The 16,017-nt window shown below is 37.8% G+C and overlaps 1 protein-coding gene across 1 annotated transcript in view; it reads right to left on the bottom strand.

The window, feature by feature from the left end:
* LOC125845522 (probable sphingolipid transporter spinster homolog 2) overlaps positions 1–13,594 on the bottom strand; it is a 293,275-nt gene extending 279,681 nt beyond the window's left edge. Inside the window, exon 1 of the mRNA XM_049525042.1 lies at positions 13,591–13,594. The gene's annotated coding sequence lies outside the window, so the exon portion shown is untranslated. The remainder of the gene's footprint in view (positions 1–13,590) is intronic.
* Between the last annotated feature and the right edge of the window lie 2,423 nt (positions 13,595–16,017).

The following is a 16,017-nucleotide window of genomic DNA, read 5'->3' as shown; positions in this document are numbered from 1 at the left end:
TATGTCATTTTCTATGCTTTTTTACTTTTATTTTACTTTAATTTTTGTAGAAGCAACACACCACCAACCCCCACCCCTTGTATAATGATAAGTAATATATAATCATAATAGTTAATAAATTTGTTATTTTTCAACTGTTATTTCTTAAAATAATCTTTAATTAGTGACCTATACTATAAAAATCTAAAAAGGAATAAATATATCAATAACTAATTGAATTCTGAACAAATGTGTTTTGACTTTCTGTTACTTTTCATTAAAATTTTAAATAAAACTTAGAAATAATTCTATGACACTAAAATCGAAAGTGAAAATGTTCCACAAAGAAACTCTTTTTAAAAAATCGTTTGATTCTAATCTTTGTTCTTCATGTTTCACTTCTATCGTTATCATTGCCAGAAGTCGGTAAAAGCTTAAAACTTAAAAGTGATTTTTTTCTAGATTGAATTCTTTTTTCTTTATCTTTTATTTTTTTGCTTTGTCCATTCATATTTAATTGAATATGAACTGATTTTTGGTGCATCCATTTTTCTTAAAAAAAGAATTATAGTTTGGACACCCTTTATAAAGTTTTTGGCTAAGACACTACCTATGCATAGGCAAAACAACCAATCCAATACAAAAGTTGTAAATGGGGGGCGAGTGTGAGAGGAGGAGAGTGGGGATGAGGATTATGCCCAAAGCCTAACTATCTACTCTACTCACGAGACTAGAAGCGTCAGTGCCCTCCTCTTCTAACCCACTCAGGAATGAAAACTTCTAGCATCGATAGTCCTCACTCAGGGCATCTTCTCTTTCGGGTCGAGCAATCGAGCTTAGTCTTCATGGCCATCCACATCTAGATTAACAATTGATATCAAGAGCACTACATATTTTTCTCTTCCTCTAAGTCTTTTTGGAGCTCTACGTGGGCCCGAGCCAGGGAAGTGTAAGCACTTTGAAGGTCTAATGGGCCCAATGAACTGGAAGGAGCGGGCTCTGGGGTTAGGCGACAATCTGGGTGAGAAAGACATTTTTCACCCAAGCCATGTTCGATTCCAAGCGCCCAAAAGGCCCTGTCGACTCTTTCATTCAACTCTACTCAGTCCAGGATACATGTTATTACTAGGGCTCAGTGGTAGGTCACATCGAATAAGTTTCTGGAGGGACGAATTCTCCGGGAGATCAAGTTCAACCACTTACAATAATCAGTGAGGAAGTTGACACTGTTAGTACCAGCCCTCGAGTAAACCCACATAATAGAGTCTACATTATCCTCCCTCATTAGTATATGTACTAACCAATGTCTCTCGTTTTCTTTGTCCTTGCCTAGGAAGGGATCATTGGAGTGGATTAAGTCTGTCAGCAGGTCTGGGACATCCTAACTCGGCCCGATTCTGACACGGGTCCTATCATGATCCGATTCCTTGAGTTATGATGACGCATACTACCCACCAGTAGGTAAGTCAATCTATAACTCAGAACACAGAAATAACACTAAAACAACAAAACGAGACAAAAGCTGATGTAAACCAAAAACTCTATACAAAAAATCATTCCTAGAACTTGGAAGTCACAAGTACAGAATTGTCTAAAAATATGAGTACATGTCCCAAAAGTGGACCAAAAGCAAAGTCATCTCATAAGCAAAAGACCAGCTAAATATGTACAAAAGGAGACAAGCTGATCCAGGATGTAAAATGCTCACCCACGTCTCCGATCCCAAAAGTTGCCGAAGATGGCACAAACAATCACCGTCAGTAGTTGGTACTAGGACCTGTATCACGAAACAGATGCAAAGTGTAGCATGAGTACCACTACAAAGGTACTCAATAAGCATCATAGGCCGACTGAGCAAGAGAGGTAAAGAAAACATGAAAAGAATAGAATCTAGACACAAATGGAGGTCAAAACAGATATGAAAGAGAGCACACAAGCATACCAAAAGTAACAAGTATAGCTAAACTAAACTTAATTGGACCCCTTAAGCCTAGAAGGTACACTCGTGCACAAGTTAAATAAAACCCGAACAGACCTTCATAAGCCCGACAAGTACATAAAATAGCTAAGTCTATTGAGCGAAGAGTACCATGAAGCGAAAGTTGGGATCCCAATACAAGTAAGTGTTCTTATTTTTCTTAAGTGTTTCTATTTTCTTCTTCTTATTCTTAAAACACCTAATTTAGTACATATTCTACATTTCATATCATATTATACTTATTTATTTATTATTTATATTATACGAAAAAAGGCCAAAAATACCCTTAGACTATTCAAAAAGGTTTAAGAATACCCCTTATTCATCTATTTGGTTAAAAATACCCCTCAATCCACCTTTATGGCCTACTTTTACCCTCAAAATTTTTAAATTAATATTACTATTATTATTTATTATGTGGCGTCTTCCTATTGTATAAAATTAAATCCCCAACCCATTAGATTTTTTCCAACCCGCTCCGATCCATATCCACAACCTCATGACCCATATCCAATTAAACCTAATAATGAATCTGATCCTTTCTGTATCTTAAACACATGAATCTCTGCAATTTATCATGTTTAAAAGATTAGTCATAAAATGTATTACTTGTGGTTATTGGAGAAGAGCATTGAGAATGCAGATGAAGTATTTGTAGTGCCAATTTGGCTGCGAAATCGACCACATGAATAGTGACCCATCATACTCTCACTTCAATGATGCATCATTATTTTTCTTCTCTTCTAGCTAGATATCTACTTCTTCAAAGTAGAGGAAGCAAATTAATGGGGATTTCATAGAGAACACATATATAGGGATGGGGTATGAAAAGGAAATAATTAGCAAGTTGAAAGGGATATGCAAGTAATAATAAAAAGTTTTAATTGAATTAAGAGTTTTGGGGTTTCTAATATTGTCTATTAGCTCATTAATAGAAATTATAGTAAGTATATGTGCTCCATAAAATGTCGAAATCCTAATGATCAATTGATCGTCAAACATCAGCTACAATTTTTTTTTTGAATTCTTCATTTGCAGATAAATTACAGAGAGATAGAGACCAGATTCATGGGGCAGGGAAATAGAGCGGGGCGAGTTAAAATTTTTTTTGATGCATTGGGGATTTTTTATGCAATAGTAAGATGCCATGTAATAAATATTTATAATTAAAATAATTAAAAATCTGTTAAGTTTTAAGGGTAAAAGTAGGCCAAAAAGGTAGATTCAGGAGTTTTCTTAGCCAAATAGATGAATGAAGGGTATATTTATACCTTTTCGAATAGTTCAAGGGTATTTTACCCCTTTTTCGTTCCGTATATTATATTACTTTAAAAAAAGACACGTTTTGACATTGAAAGGTTGCGACTTTTTCAAAGGGTAGTGACTTTTTTAACGAGTTGTGACCTTTACAAAGGGTTATAACTTTTCTGAAGAGTTGTGACTTTTTTTATAAGGCGCAATAAGCACTTATTCATAATACCCTTTTATATCACTCCGGAAACTAGTAGGCTAACCTAGAGCTAAACATAAGGGTTAAAAATCGTAAAATGACTTCCCGTAGATTAGTAGACCATCTAGGGTTGTAATGAGAGGTTCAAGAGTCAAGGCCAACGGGCTAGTGCCAAGGAAAAGGGGCCAAGCCAAAGCCAAAGGCCAAGGCTGCCCCAACCTTGGAGCACACTGCCCCAACTTCACGGCCATCACCAGGCCAGTGGTCTTGACCACGACTCGTGAGAGGCTTCGTGGAGTTGCCTTGGCCATAGAGGAGTATCCACCAAGTGGCCTAGCTACTGCCTCAAGGTCCACGAGAGGGACCACGTCTCGTGGAGCCCCTCGTGAAAATCCTTAGGCATGTGAGCTTAAGGCACCAAGTAGCTTAGCTACTGCCTCAAGGCCCACGAGAGGGACCACAACCAGTAGTATTGAGCCCCTCGTGAAGATGCCTTGGGCATGAAAGCTTAAGGCACCAAGTGCCTAGCTACTTCCCCAAGTCCACGAATGGGACCACGACTCGTAGAGCCCCTCGTGGCACCTAGGCAGGGTCACTTAAGTGAGGGTTAAATAAGTAATTTCCTTTTTAAGTCCTATTAAAGTGTGGTTGTTTTGGGTAAGTTTGGGGTCACTATATAAGTTGTTTTTAAGTCAAAATTTCCTAAACTAAGTCATTGTTCATAAACACCCAAATCAAATCAAAAGTTCAATTTCCTCACAATATTTCTCTCTCTAAAACTCAAAGAAGAAGAAGGGTAGAATTGGAGTTAGGGTTTGAAGAAATCAAGACTTTTTCCTCAAATTCTTCGAAAAATCATCCTAAGGTATGGTAGCTTTTCATCTATGGGTAGCTTTCACCCATAGAGTCCCTTCAAAACTAGATTTCAAAGCTTACAATTTCCCCAAAAAGTTAGGGCTACACTCAAAGTCATGGGTTCCTCTCAAAAACGTTTTCAATGGTTGATTTATGATGGATTATGATTGAATTGATGATTTATGATGAAATCCCCCCACCCAAGAACCCATGAATTCCCCATATTATTAAATTGTGATCTTAGGATGTGGGTTGATTGATTATAGAAGCATGTGAATAGATTATGCTTATATTGATTGAGTTAATTGAATCATGCTATTATCCATATCTAATGTAGGAATTATAGATGTTTGAGTTGAATGTGATTCATGGTCCTTGAAGGGAAAATTATAAGAATTGTACATATTTATGAGAATTGTGCATGAGCTTATGATTCACTTAGAGAGTGAAAATCCTATGACTATGGTGTAATTGTGGTATTGATGAAAGATTATTCTCCCTATACCCTTACACATGACTATGAATGAAATGTCTATGACTATGATAATCTTGTTGTGTTGATTGAAATGCTATTCTCATGAACACACTATGAACATGATGTGAAAGGTTTACTCACATATTAATGATTCTAAGGTTGAAAGGCTATTCTCACTTATTAAATGTATGAGCTATCATGATACCATGTTGGTTTGACTGCTAGGGCATTCTTCCATAAACATGAACTTAAGTAAAGACTTAACATGAACTTAATGGGAAATTATGCTTAGCACCAAGTGGATATGAATATGATATGGAAGCTTTTACGTCAGTTAGTCTGGCTTTCCAAATGGGTTCCTTTTACGCCAGTTAGTCTGTGTTCCCAAAACAGTTGTCTCATGAGGTGGAAACTTTTTACCTTAGTTAGTCCGGGTTTCTTGAAGAAATATCCTTATCCCGTAACTATGTGCCCACATAGGTCTTTAGCTAGTGGAACCACCTAAGCTAACAAACTAGTTATACCTTAGGCAAGTAGGACACATTTTTTCGGTGTGGGCAGCACACCGGATTTCATGTAGCTCACATGGTCTATGTCGGTTAAAGCTATTTCCCTACATGACAAAAATATGAATTATGACAAGAACATGAACATGAATTATACTTATGACTTCTTAAGGAGTTCTACTTAGTATGAGTGCGGGTATGGGACTTCGTTAATGCATAAGTAGGCTTTGAAAGAGGTTATGGTGTGGCTTTCCTTGTTACAAGTTATTGAACATGAATGTTTCCTTGTCTGTGAGTATTGGCTATGGATGAGGTCAAGGTATGATATGGATGATTATGGTGGCCTAAAAGTGGTACTTAGTATTAGATAGGATTATGGGATCTTATCTATACATTGCACAAGTATAGCTTAGGGTTACTTATGAGATGGTTTGACTTATGTATTTACACTAATGTGCATAATGACTCTTCAAGTTGATAAAATGCATGGTTTCAACTAAAATGTCCCTTTTTGAATGTTTTAAGGATTTTTATGTATGACTATCATACTTAGTGCATTTTTTGTACCTACCCATATTTTCTACATTTTTCTATAAGTGTAGGGCCTGGTTGTTGAGGTGTGCTTCCTTCTTGATCAAAGCTTGGATCGACTATTCTCCACGCTTTCGGTGAGTCCTCATGGTTCGAGGATGAGAGTTGTTCATTTCTAGTTCCTTTCTTACATTTTCTTTTGAGACTTTGTTGTAAAGGGATGTGACCCTATTTGATACTCGATTGTATTAGATTGTTATTGAGACAATGTCTAGACTTCTATTTGATTTTATGAAAGACTTCGATTGTAAAAAGTTTTAAATTCTGCATCATTTCTATTTATGTTATGTCATGATATGCTAAGGACTTGTATGAGACTCCTTCGGGGTTGAGTACACCTGTTACATCTAAGGGGTACCCCTTGGTCGTGACACCATTGTTGGCTATAAAGGAAGGGCTTCCTCACATATTTAAACTACAAATTTTTTTAGTTTTCTATTCTTCTCTTTAGAAAACTCAAGTGCGATTTGCAATTGTTGAGTGAGTTTGAAGTTCAGCGGAATTGGAACACTCTCCTAACATGAATTTTAAATTACTATAATACCCCCAACTTAAAACACTCAATTAGCATGTCTTTTATAGTTTAAATTTATATTCTATTAAAATAAAGAACTCCGACAATAAAACAATAGCTAAGATATGAATTATATAGGAAGGAGGAGAAGGTATATTTAAGAGGGGTAATTAAATAAATTTAAGAGTGACTTTTTTATTTTTACACATCACAATTGATTTTAAAAAGAGAAAAAAATTCAAAAAATAAAATTTCAAAAAATAAATGTAATTGGAGGTCATAGAGATGTGACACATCACAATAGATTTTGGGATAATGATTTCACAATGTATGCTTAGAGTTAGTAATCATAAGAAAGTTTATATCCAATATTTAATAGGAACTTATATTTATTATTTCATTCATAATCGTTTACTTAAATTTTGTTTAATAATATTGACATTATTTTAAAAACTAGTGTACTACATGGTTTGACATTTACGTGCAACACACGTGCATTAAAACTAGTACTACCTTAAAAATATGAACTCCCTAACTTGAATATTAAATTACTATAATACCTGCAACTAAAAATATTTTTTTAATTAATATTATAACAAAAACAAGACTGCTACTCCCAAATTACATCTCCTTAAAATAAGTATAACGCAATCGTTGTCGAATATAGAACCAAACTAGGTTGGGGTCGAATCCACGGGGAATAAGGAAAAAAGTAAGCCTTGTGAGATTATTACTGTTAGTTTATTATTTCCAGAGGAATGGGGATAAGTTGGGAGAATTGAAAATTCCTTTTAGTACCTATTTTGTAACAAGTAACAATCAACAATGTTACTTAAACCAATAATTAATAGAGAGAATTAACTAGGATTGTGTTCATCAAGACTGTTTGACCGAATATGGGTTAATTTTCGAGCTTGGATTGTGTGAGCTTTAGGAACACGAGTTCCTTGAGCTATTTTGGACCGATTGACGGAGTAAATTTCGTGATTCTCAAGGAGGCGGAGGGGGTGTCCCATAATTTCATATTGATTCAATTTTGGGCCCATCTCTAATTGTTTCTATTTTGGTGTCTAAAAATTTGCATTTGACGTTGTGATCAATTATATGTTAGCGTGGTTGTGATCAGAGGCAATTCGAAGGGGGGACGCTCAACTGTACAGTATTCAAGGTAGGCTACGATCTACTTTCCTTTAGATTGTACTTTATTAGATAATGTGTAGTATGAATCGCCTGAGAATTGAGACCATATGTGTTTGGTTTAGAGATCCTTCATTATTTCCATTTTCTTGATTCCTATAGAAGCCTCCGGCTAGTCTTGGGTTGCATGATCCTTAGCTTAGGCTAGTAGTTCCTTGCTTATGGCGTAGCTTAGGGTAGTAATCCTCTTTAGACTTGATATTTGAGGCCTTGGAATAGTTGTGACCCATGTGCCTTAGAATGCCTCTTTAGTTAATTTGTTTGCTTTCTATAGTAATTGCTACGGTTCGGTACCCTACACTAATGTATGGAATCCTAATTGCTTGTGCTAGTCGTAGGTTGGCATTAGATGCACTTAATTTTTGCTTGAGTAGGACTTGCAGGTTCGCTTGGTTGTCGATTCCTTATATTTCCTTCATTTCTTGAGTAAAGGTGATTATGTTATGTTGTTATTGTTGAGTTTGTTGGTATACTGTTGTGCCCGAGGCCTTGGTCGAGGACCAATTGGAATTTTATATTAGTTCTCTTTTCTCTGGAGCGTGGTAGTATTGGTAATGCTTATCTAGCTATTTAGCTGCTATTGTTTGAATGCTGCTTATGGCATGCATTGCATTTGATATCTGTATCATGTGATTTGTGGAATGATTATGATTCATCATTGGTTTTCACTACTATTTTCGAGAAAGTTTGATTTCACAATTTTACTCTTTAAAACCTATTCTTGACGAGAATCATACCACCTAGATCACTTTGATAAACTAATTTTTTGAGATAATAGATGTATCAATGATGTGCTCACTTTTTACTTGATCGGTTGGAACATCGCTGACCTTTTGGTAAACTCATTTATGTANTCACCCATAGAGTCCCTTCAAAACTAGATTTCAAAGATTACAATTTCCCCAAAGAGTTAGGGTTTCACTCAAAGTCATGTGTTCCTTTCAAAAACGTTTTCAATGGTTGATTTATGATGGATTATGATTGAATTGATGATTTATGATGAAATCCCCCCCCCCCCCAAAGAACCCATGAATTCCCATATTACTAAATTGTGATCTTAGGATGTCGGTTGATTGATTATAGAAGCATGTGAATAGATTATGCTTATATTGATTGAGTTAATTGAATCATGATATTATCCATATTTAATGTAGGAATTATAGATGTTTGGGTTGAATGTGATTCATGGTCCTTGAAGGGAAAATTATGAGAATTGTGCATGAACTTATGATTCACTTAGAGAGTGAAAATCCTATGACTATGGTGTAATTATGGTATTGATGAAAGATCATTCTCCCTATACCCTTACACATGACTATGCATGAAATGTCTATGACTATGATAATCTTGTTGTGTTGATTGAAATGTTATTCTCATGAACACACTATGAACTTGATGTGAAAGGTTTACTCACATATTAATGATTCTAAGGTAGAAATGCTATTTTCACTTATTAAATCTATGAGCTATCATGATACCATGTTGGTTTGACTGCTAGGGCATTCTTCCATAAACATGAACTTAAGTAAAGACTTAACATGAACTTAATGGGAAATTATGCTTAGCACCGAGTGGATATGAATATGAGATGGAAGCTTTTAAGTCAGTTAGTCCAACTTTTCAAATGGGTTCCTTTTACGCCAGTTAGTTTGTATTCCCAAAACAGTTGTCTCATGAGGTGGAAACTTTTTACCTTAGTTAGTTCGGGTTTCTTAAAGCAATCTCCTTATCCCGTAACTATGTGCCCACATAGGTCTTTAGCTAGTGGAACCACCTAAGCTAACAAACTAGTTCTACCTTAGGCAAGTAGGACACATTTTTTCAGTGTGGGGCAGCACACCGGATTTCATGTAGATCACATGGTCTATGTCAGTTAAGGCTATTTCCCTACATGACAAAAATATGAATTATGACAAGAACATGAACATGAATTATACTTATGACTTCTTAAGGAGTTCTACTTAGTATGAGTGGGGGTATGGGACTTCATTAATGCATAAGTAGGCTTTGAAAGAGGTTATGGTGTGGCTTTCCTTGTTACAAGTTATTGAACATAAACATTTCCTTGTCTATGAGTATTGGCTATGGATGAGGTCAAGGTATGATATGCATGATTATGGTGGCCTAAAAGTGGTACTTAGTATTAGATAGGATTATGGGATCTTATCTGTACATTGCATAAGTATAGCTTAGGGTTGCATATGAGATGGTTTGACTTATGTATTTACACTAATGTGCATAATGACTCTTCAAGTTGATAAAATGCATGGTTTCAACTAAAATGTTCCTTTTTGCATGTTTTAAGGATTTTTATGCATGTCTATCATACTTAGTGTAATTTTTGTACTAACCCATATTTTCTACATTTTTCTATAAGTGTAAGGCCCGATTGTTGAGTGGTGCTTCCCTCTTGATCAAAGCTTGGATCGACTCTTCTCCATGCTTTCGGTGAGTCCTTATGGTTCGAGGACAAGAGATGTTCATTTCTAGTTCCTTTCTTAAATTCTCTTTTGAGACTATGTAGTAAAGGGTTGTGACCTTATTTAATACTTAATTGTATTAGATGGTTATTGAGACAATGTCTAGACTTCCATTTGATTTTATGAAAGACTTCGATCGAAAAAAGTTTTAAATTCCGCATCATTTCTATTTATCTTTTGTCATGATATGTTAAGGGCTTGTATGAGACCCCTTCGGGGTCAAGTACGCCGTGTTACATCAAGGGGATACCCTTATGTGGTGACAAACTTGGTATCAGAGCAAAATGTTTAGAATGATTCTAGGATGATGTCTCATAAGCCACGTCTAGTAGAGTCTTGTTCATGAGTGTGAATCACGCCACATTTATGAATAAGAGCCTATAAGATGTTTAGGAAATTTCACTTATTTCACTACTCTTAAGTCGTGCCATAGAGTTTAACTCTATAAAGTCTTTTTCCTAACCCTTCTCTTGTGTCTTGAGGATATGAATACAAGAAGGGAGAATGCAAGAAGAAGGAAAAAAGATAATGTGAATGAGGGATTTCCTCCCCAAGATCCTCGAGCTCCTATTGATACAGGGGCTATGATAAATGTGGAAATAAGGTCGACTCTCCAAGTATTGACCCAAGTCGTGACTGCCCAAGTCAATAGGGATGTTAGGACTCATGCGAACCCTAATATGAATACCGTGGCTTTTAGATTGAGGGATTTTACAAGAATAACCCTCTCGTGTTTCTTGGTTCCAAAGTGGGAGAAGATCCTCAAGAATTTGTGGAAGAGGTCTACAATATAATCGATGCCATGGGGGTGACTTCGGTAGAGAAAGCGGAGCTATCCGCTTACTAATTGAAGGGTGTGGCCCAAGTATGGTATACTCAATGGAAGAGGAATAGGCCGGTAGAAGCGGGTCCCATAGATTGAGAGGTGTTCAAGAAGGCATTCCTTGATAGGTTCTTTCCTCGAGAGATGAGGGAAGTTAAGGTGGAAGAATTTATCAACCTTCATTACGGAGGTATGAGTGTTCAAGAATATTCTCTAAAGTTTATCGAATTGTCCAAGTATGCTCCGGCTATGGTGGTGGATCCAAGGGATGAGATGAGTAGGTATGTTTATCCAAGGTGGTAAGAAAATAATGTCGTACGACAATCCTCCTTCATGATATGGATATCTCACGTATTATGGTGTATGCCCAACAAATAGAAGATGAGAAACTCCAAGACAACAATAGAGAGGTAAATAGAGCAAGGACCGATGATAGGAATTCTTCCAAGGGTAAATCCGAAGGTCAAGGTCGACCAAGGTTCATGATAAGGTTCTCCAACCAAGGCTCTTCTAGTGTTCCAAGGGTCAATAAAGATAGGGTGTCTAACCCTAAGCCTCAAAGAGGCAATAGTGGTGGATCTTCTATGGTAAGGCCTACTTGTTCCAAGTGTCGTAAGAAGCATGATGGTAAGTGCCTAGTTGGCACAGATGGTTGTTATAGTTGCGGGAAGAGTGGTCATACGATGAGGGATTGTCCCATGCTTAAGGCTCAAGGAAGAGAGGGAAAGCAAGTTCCTCATAGCGGTTCAAATTTCGATGCTCCCAAGAAAAATCGCTTCTATGCTCTTCAATCCCAAGGTGAACAAGAGAGCTCCCCGGATGTGGTGCCCGGTATGTTACACATTTTTTCTATTGATGTCTATGCATTGTTAGATCCCGGTGCCACTTTGTCGTTTTTAACATCTTTTGTAGCCATAAAGTTTGAAATACTCCTTGAAGTGTTAGTAGAGCCTTTTTCGGTTGCTACCCCGGTTGGTGACTCGGTGGTGGCAAAAAGATTCTATAAGAGTTGTCCTATTTCTTTTTACCATAAAGTTACCTTGGTGGATTTGGTGGAGTTAGACATGTTAGATTTTGATGTGATTTTGGGTATGGATTGGTTGTATGCATGTTATGCCCCTATTGATTGTAGGACTCTGGCTGTTAAGTTTTAATTTCCAAATGAGCCTATTTTAGAGTGGAAGAGGGGAAATTCTACCCCTAGAGGTCAGTTTGTCTCTTGCCTCAAAGCTAGGAAAATGATCTCCAAAGGGTGTGCTTACCATCTTGTTAAGGTTATGGATTTGAGTCCGAAACCCTTTCTCTAGAGCTGGTTTCGGTAGTGAATAAGTTTTCGGAAGTTTTCCCCGATGACTTGCCCGGTATTTCTCCCGAGCGGGAAATAGATTTTGGCATTGATCTTTTACCAGATACGCAACCTATCTCCATTCCTCCTTACAGAATGGCTCCGGTGGAGTTAAAAGAGCTGAAGGAGCAACTAAAGGATTTGCTAGACAAGGGTTTTATTCAACCGAGTATCTCTCTATGGGTTGCTGTGGTATTGTTTGTTAGAAAGAAGGATGAGTCTCTTAGAATGTGCATCGACTATTGCCAATTGATCAAAGTGACCATCAAGAATAAATATCCCCTTTCAAGAATTGATGACTTGTTTGATCAACTTCAAGTGGCTAGCCATTTCTCCAAAATAGATCTTCGTTCGGGGTTACCATCAACTAAGGGTGAGAGGGGTTGACATTTCCAAGACGGCCTTTAGGACCAGGTATGGTCACTATGAATTTGTGGTTATGTCATTTAGGTTGACAAATGCCCTGGCAGCATTCATGGACTTAATGAATAGGGTGTTTAGACACTACCTTGATATGTTTGTAATCGTGTTTATCGATGATATTTTGATCAATTCAATGAGTGAAAATGAACATATGGACCATTTGAGGTTTGTATTGCAAGTCTATAAAGACCATCAATTATATGCTAAGTTTAGTAAATATGAGTTTTGGCTAAGGTCCATAGCATTCCTTGGTCATGTTGTGTCGAGCAAGGGTATTGAGGTAGATCCTAAGAAGACGGATGTGGTCAAGGGTTGGCCTAGACCTTTAACTCCTACCAATATTAGAAACTTTTTGGGTTTGGCTGGTTACTATAGGAGGTTTGTTGAGAGTTTTTCCTCCATTGCTTCTCCATTGACCGATTTGACTCAAAAGAAAGCTAAGTTTGAGTGGTCGGAGGCTTGTGAGAAAAGCTTCCAAGAGTTGAAAGATAGACTTACTTCCGCTCCAGTGTTGACTTTACAGGAGGGTACCGATGGTTTTGTTGTGTATTGTGACGCCTCTAGAGTGGGGTTGGGATGTGTGCTTATGCAACATGGTAAAGTGATTGCCTATGCTTCAAGGCAACTCAAGGTCCATGAAAATAATTATCCAACCCATGATCTCGAATTAGCGGCGGTAGTATTTTCCTTGAAAATATGGAGGCATTATCTATATGGGGTGCATGTTGATATGTTCACCGATCACAAGAGTCTCTAATATGTGTTTATCCAAAAGAACTTGAATCTCTGAAAAAGAAGGTGGTTGGAACTCTTGAAGGATTATAACATGAGTGTCCTATACCACCCCGGTAAAGCTAATGTAGTAACGGATACCTTTAGTCGATTGTCCATGGGTAGTGTGGCTCATGTAGATATTGAAAATAAAGAATTGGTTCATGATGTGCATAGGTTGGCCCGATTAGGTGTTCAACTAGTGGATTCCACCAAGGATGGTGTCATGATCCATAATGGTTCTGAATCATCCTTTATGATTGACGTGAAGTCTAAGCAAGACCTTAATCCTATATTAGTTGAGTTGAAAGAGTCGGTACTCGAAAAGTCCGTTGAGGCTTTCTCCCAAGGGGGAGATGGGGTGCTTAGGTACCAAGGTCGATTATGTGTTCCGGATGTTGATGGCTTGAGAGAGAAAATTCTAGAAGAAGCTCGTGGTTCGTAGTATTCTATTCATCTGGGAGCCACCAAGATGTACCGTGATCTACGGGAAGTCTATTGGTGGAATGGTATGAAGAAGGATATAACGGGTTTTGTAGCCAAGTGTTTGAATTATCAACAAGTTAAGGCCGAGCATCGAAGGCCGAGAGGTTTGTCCCAAGATATAGATATTCCGACTTGGAAGTGGGAGGACGTAAACATAGACTTTATAGTGGGGTTGCCTCATACCCGAAGGCAACATGATTCTATTTGGGTCATCGTAGATCGAATGACAAAATCAGCCCACTTTATTCCCGTCAATGTTTCGTTTGTGGCGGAAGACTATGTCAAGTTGTACATCAAGGAGATAGTGAAGTTGCATAGGGTTCTTATTTTGGATCGGAGTACTTAATTTACTTCACACTTTTGGAAGGCATTCCAAAAGGGCTTGGTACTAAGGTTAAGCTTAGCACAACTTTTCATTCCCAAACCGATGGGCAAGCAGAACGTACCATCCAAACCTTAAAAGATATGTTGAGGGCATGTGTTATAGATTTCAAGGGTAATTGGGATGACCATCTATCGTTAATAGAGTTTACCTACAACAATAATTACCACTCAAGTATTGCCATGACTTCTTTTGAAGACTTGTATGGTAGGAGATGTAGGTCTCTGATTGGTTGGTTTGAAGTAGGTGAAATTGCTCTACTTGGTCCCGTACTAGTTTATGATGCCATTGAAAAAGTCTGACTCATTAGAGAGAGGTTGAGGACGGCCCAAAGTCGGCAAAAGTCTTATGCAGATGTTAGAAAGAGGGATCTAGAATTTGAAGTTAATGATTGGGTCTATTTGAAAATCTCACTTATGAAAGGTGTGATGAGGTTTGGCAAGAAAGGGAAACTTAGTCCCCGGTACGTAGGTCCATATCAAATCTTAAAACGAGTTGGGAAAGTTGCCTATGAGTTAGACTTGCCAAATGAGTTGGCTCTGGTTCATCCGGTATTTCATGTCTCTATGCTTAAGAAGTGCATGTGAGATCCGGTATCCATTATCCCCTTAGAAGGGTTGGGGGTTGATGAGAGTCGAAGAGGTTCATGTAGAGATCTTAAACCGGCAAGTCAAAAGGTTGAGAAACAAGGAAATAGCTTTCGTAAAGGTTTTATGGAGGAATCATTTTGTTGAGTGCTACTTAGGAGGCCGAGGCCGATATGAAGTCCCGATATCCTCATCTTTTTCCTTTTACTCCTATCCAAGCTTGAGGTAAATAGTTTCTCTTGAGTTTGGTGTTTTGGGAGTCATGTGTGTGCTATGTGTTCTTCATGATTTCCTTATGATATGCATGTTCTTGAGAAAATTCACGTTTAGTATAAAGTGAGTTTTCATAAATTATATGTTCCTCATGTTGTTGTGCATTTTAATATGATGATTGCATATTTGACTTCATGAGATGATTTGACGAACATGCTTTGATATGCTTTTGATGAAATGGCATATTGGCTCCATAATGTTATGTTGAGCTTGCTTTTAGTTAGAGAAGGTAGTTCCTCCTATTATTATGTGAAATGATGAGTTTTGTGCATAATGGGTTATGGATGTAGCTCTCACTTCCTTGTGTTGCATTGATTATGTCTTGAGATGGAGTTGATGTTTCCTCTTTTGAACGGTGCATTATTTGACGTTTCATGCATGATGGGTTGCTAGTCTTGAGTATTTATTCCGTTGGGTGTCTAGATCGTCATTCGAGGATGAATGTTCTTAAGGGGGACATAATGTAACACTCCGAAAACTAGTAGGCTAACCTAGAACTAAACGTAAAGGTTAAAAATCCTAAAACGACTCCACGTAGATTAGTGGACCATCTAGGGTTGTAATGAGAGATTCAAGAGTCAAGGCCAAAGGGCTAGTGCCAAGGCAAAGGGGCCAAGCCAAAGCCAACGGCCAAGGCTGCCACAACCTTGGAGCACACTACCCCAACTTTACGGCCATCACCACGGCTAGTAGTCTTGACCACGGCTAGTGAGAGGCTTCGTGGATTTGCCTTGGCCATTGAGGAGTAGCCACCAAGTGGCCTATATACTGCCTCAAGGTCCACAAGAGGGACCACGACTCGTGGAGCCCCTCATGAAGATGCCTTGGGCATGTGAGCTTAAGGCACCAAGTAGCTTAGCTACTGCCTCAAGGCCCATGAGAGGGACCACGGCTCGTGCAAC

The sequence above is a fragment of the Solanum stenotomum genome, chromosome 11, assembly GCF_019186545.1.
Source record: "Solanum stenotomum isolate F172 chromosome 11, ASM1918654v1, whole genome shotgun sequence".
Lineage (NCBI taxonomy): Eukaryota > Viridiplantae > Streptophyta > Magnoliopsida > Solanales > Solanaceae > Solanum > Solanum stenotomum.
The sequence above is the reverse complement of the archived record's forward strand: the minus strand, read 5'-3'. Positions and strand labels throughout refer to the sequence as shown.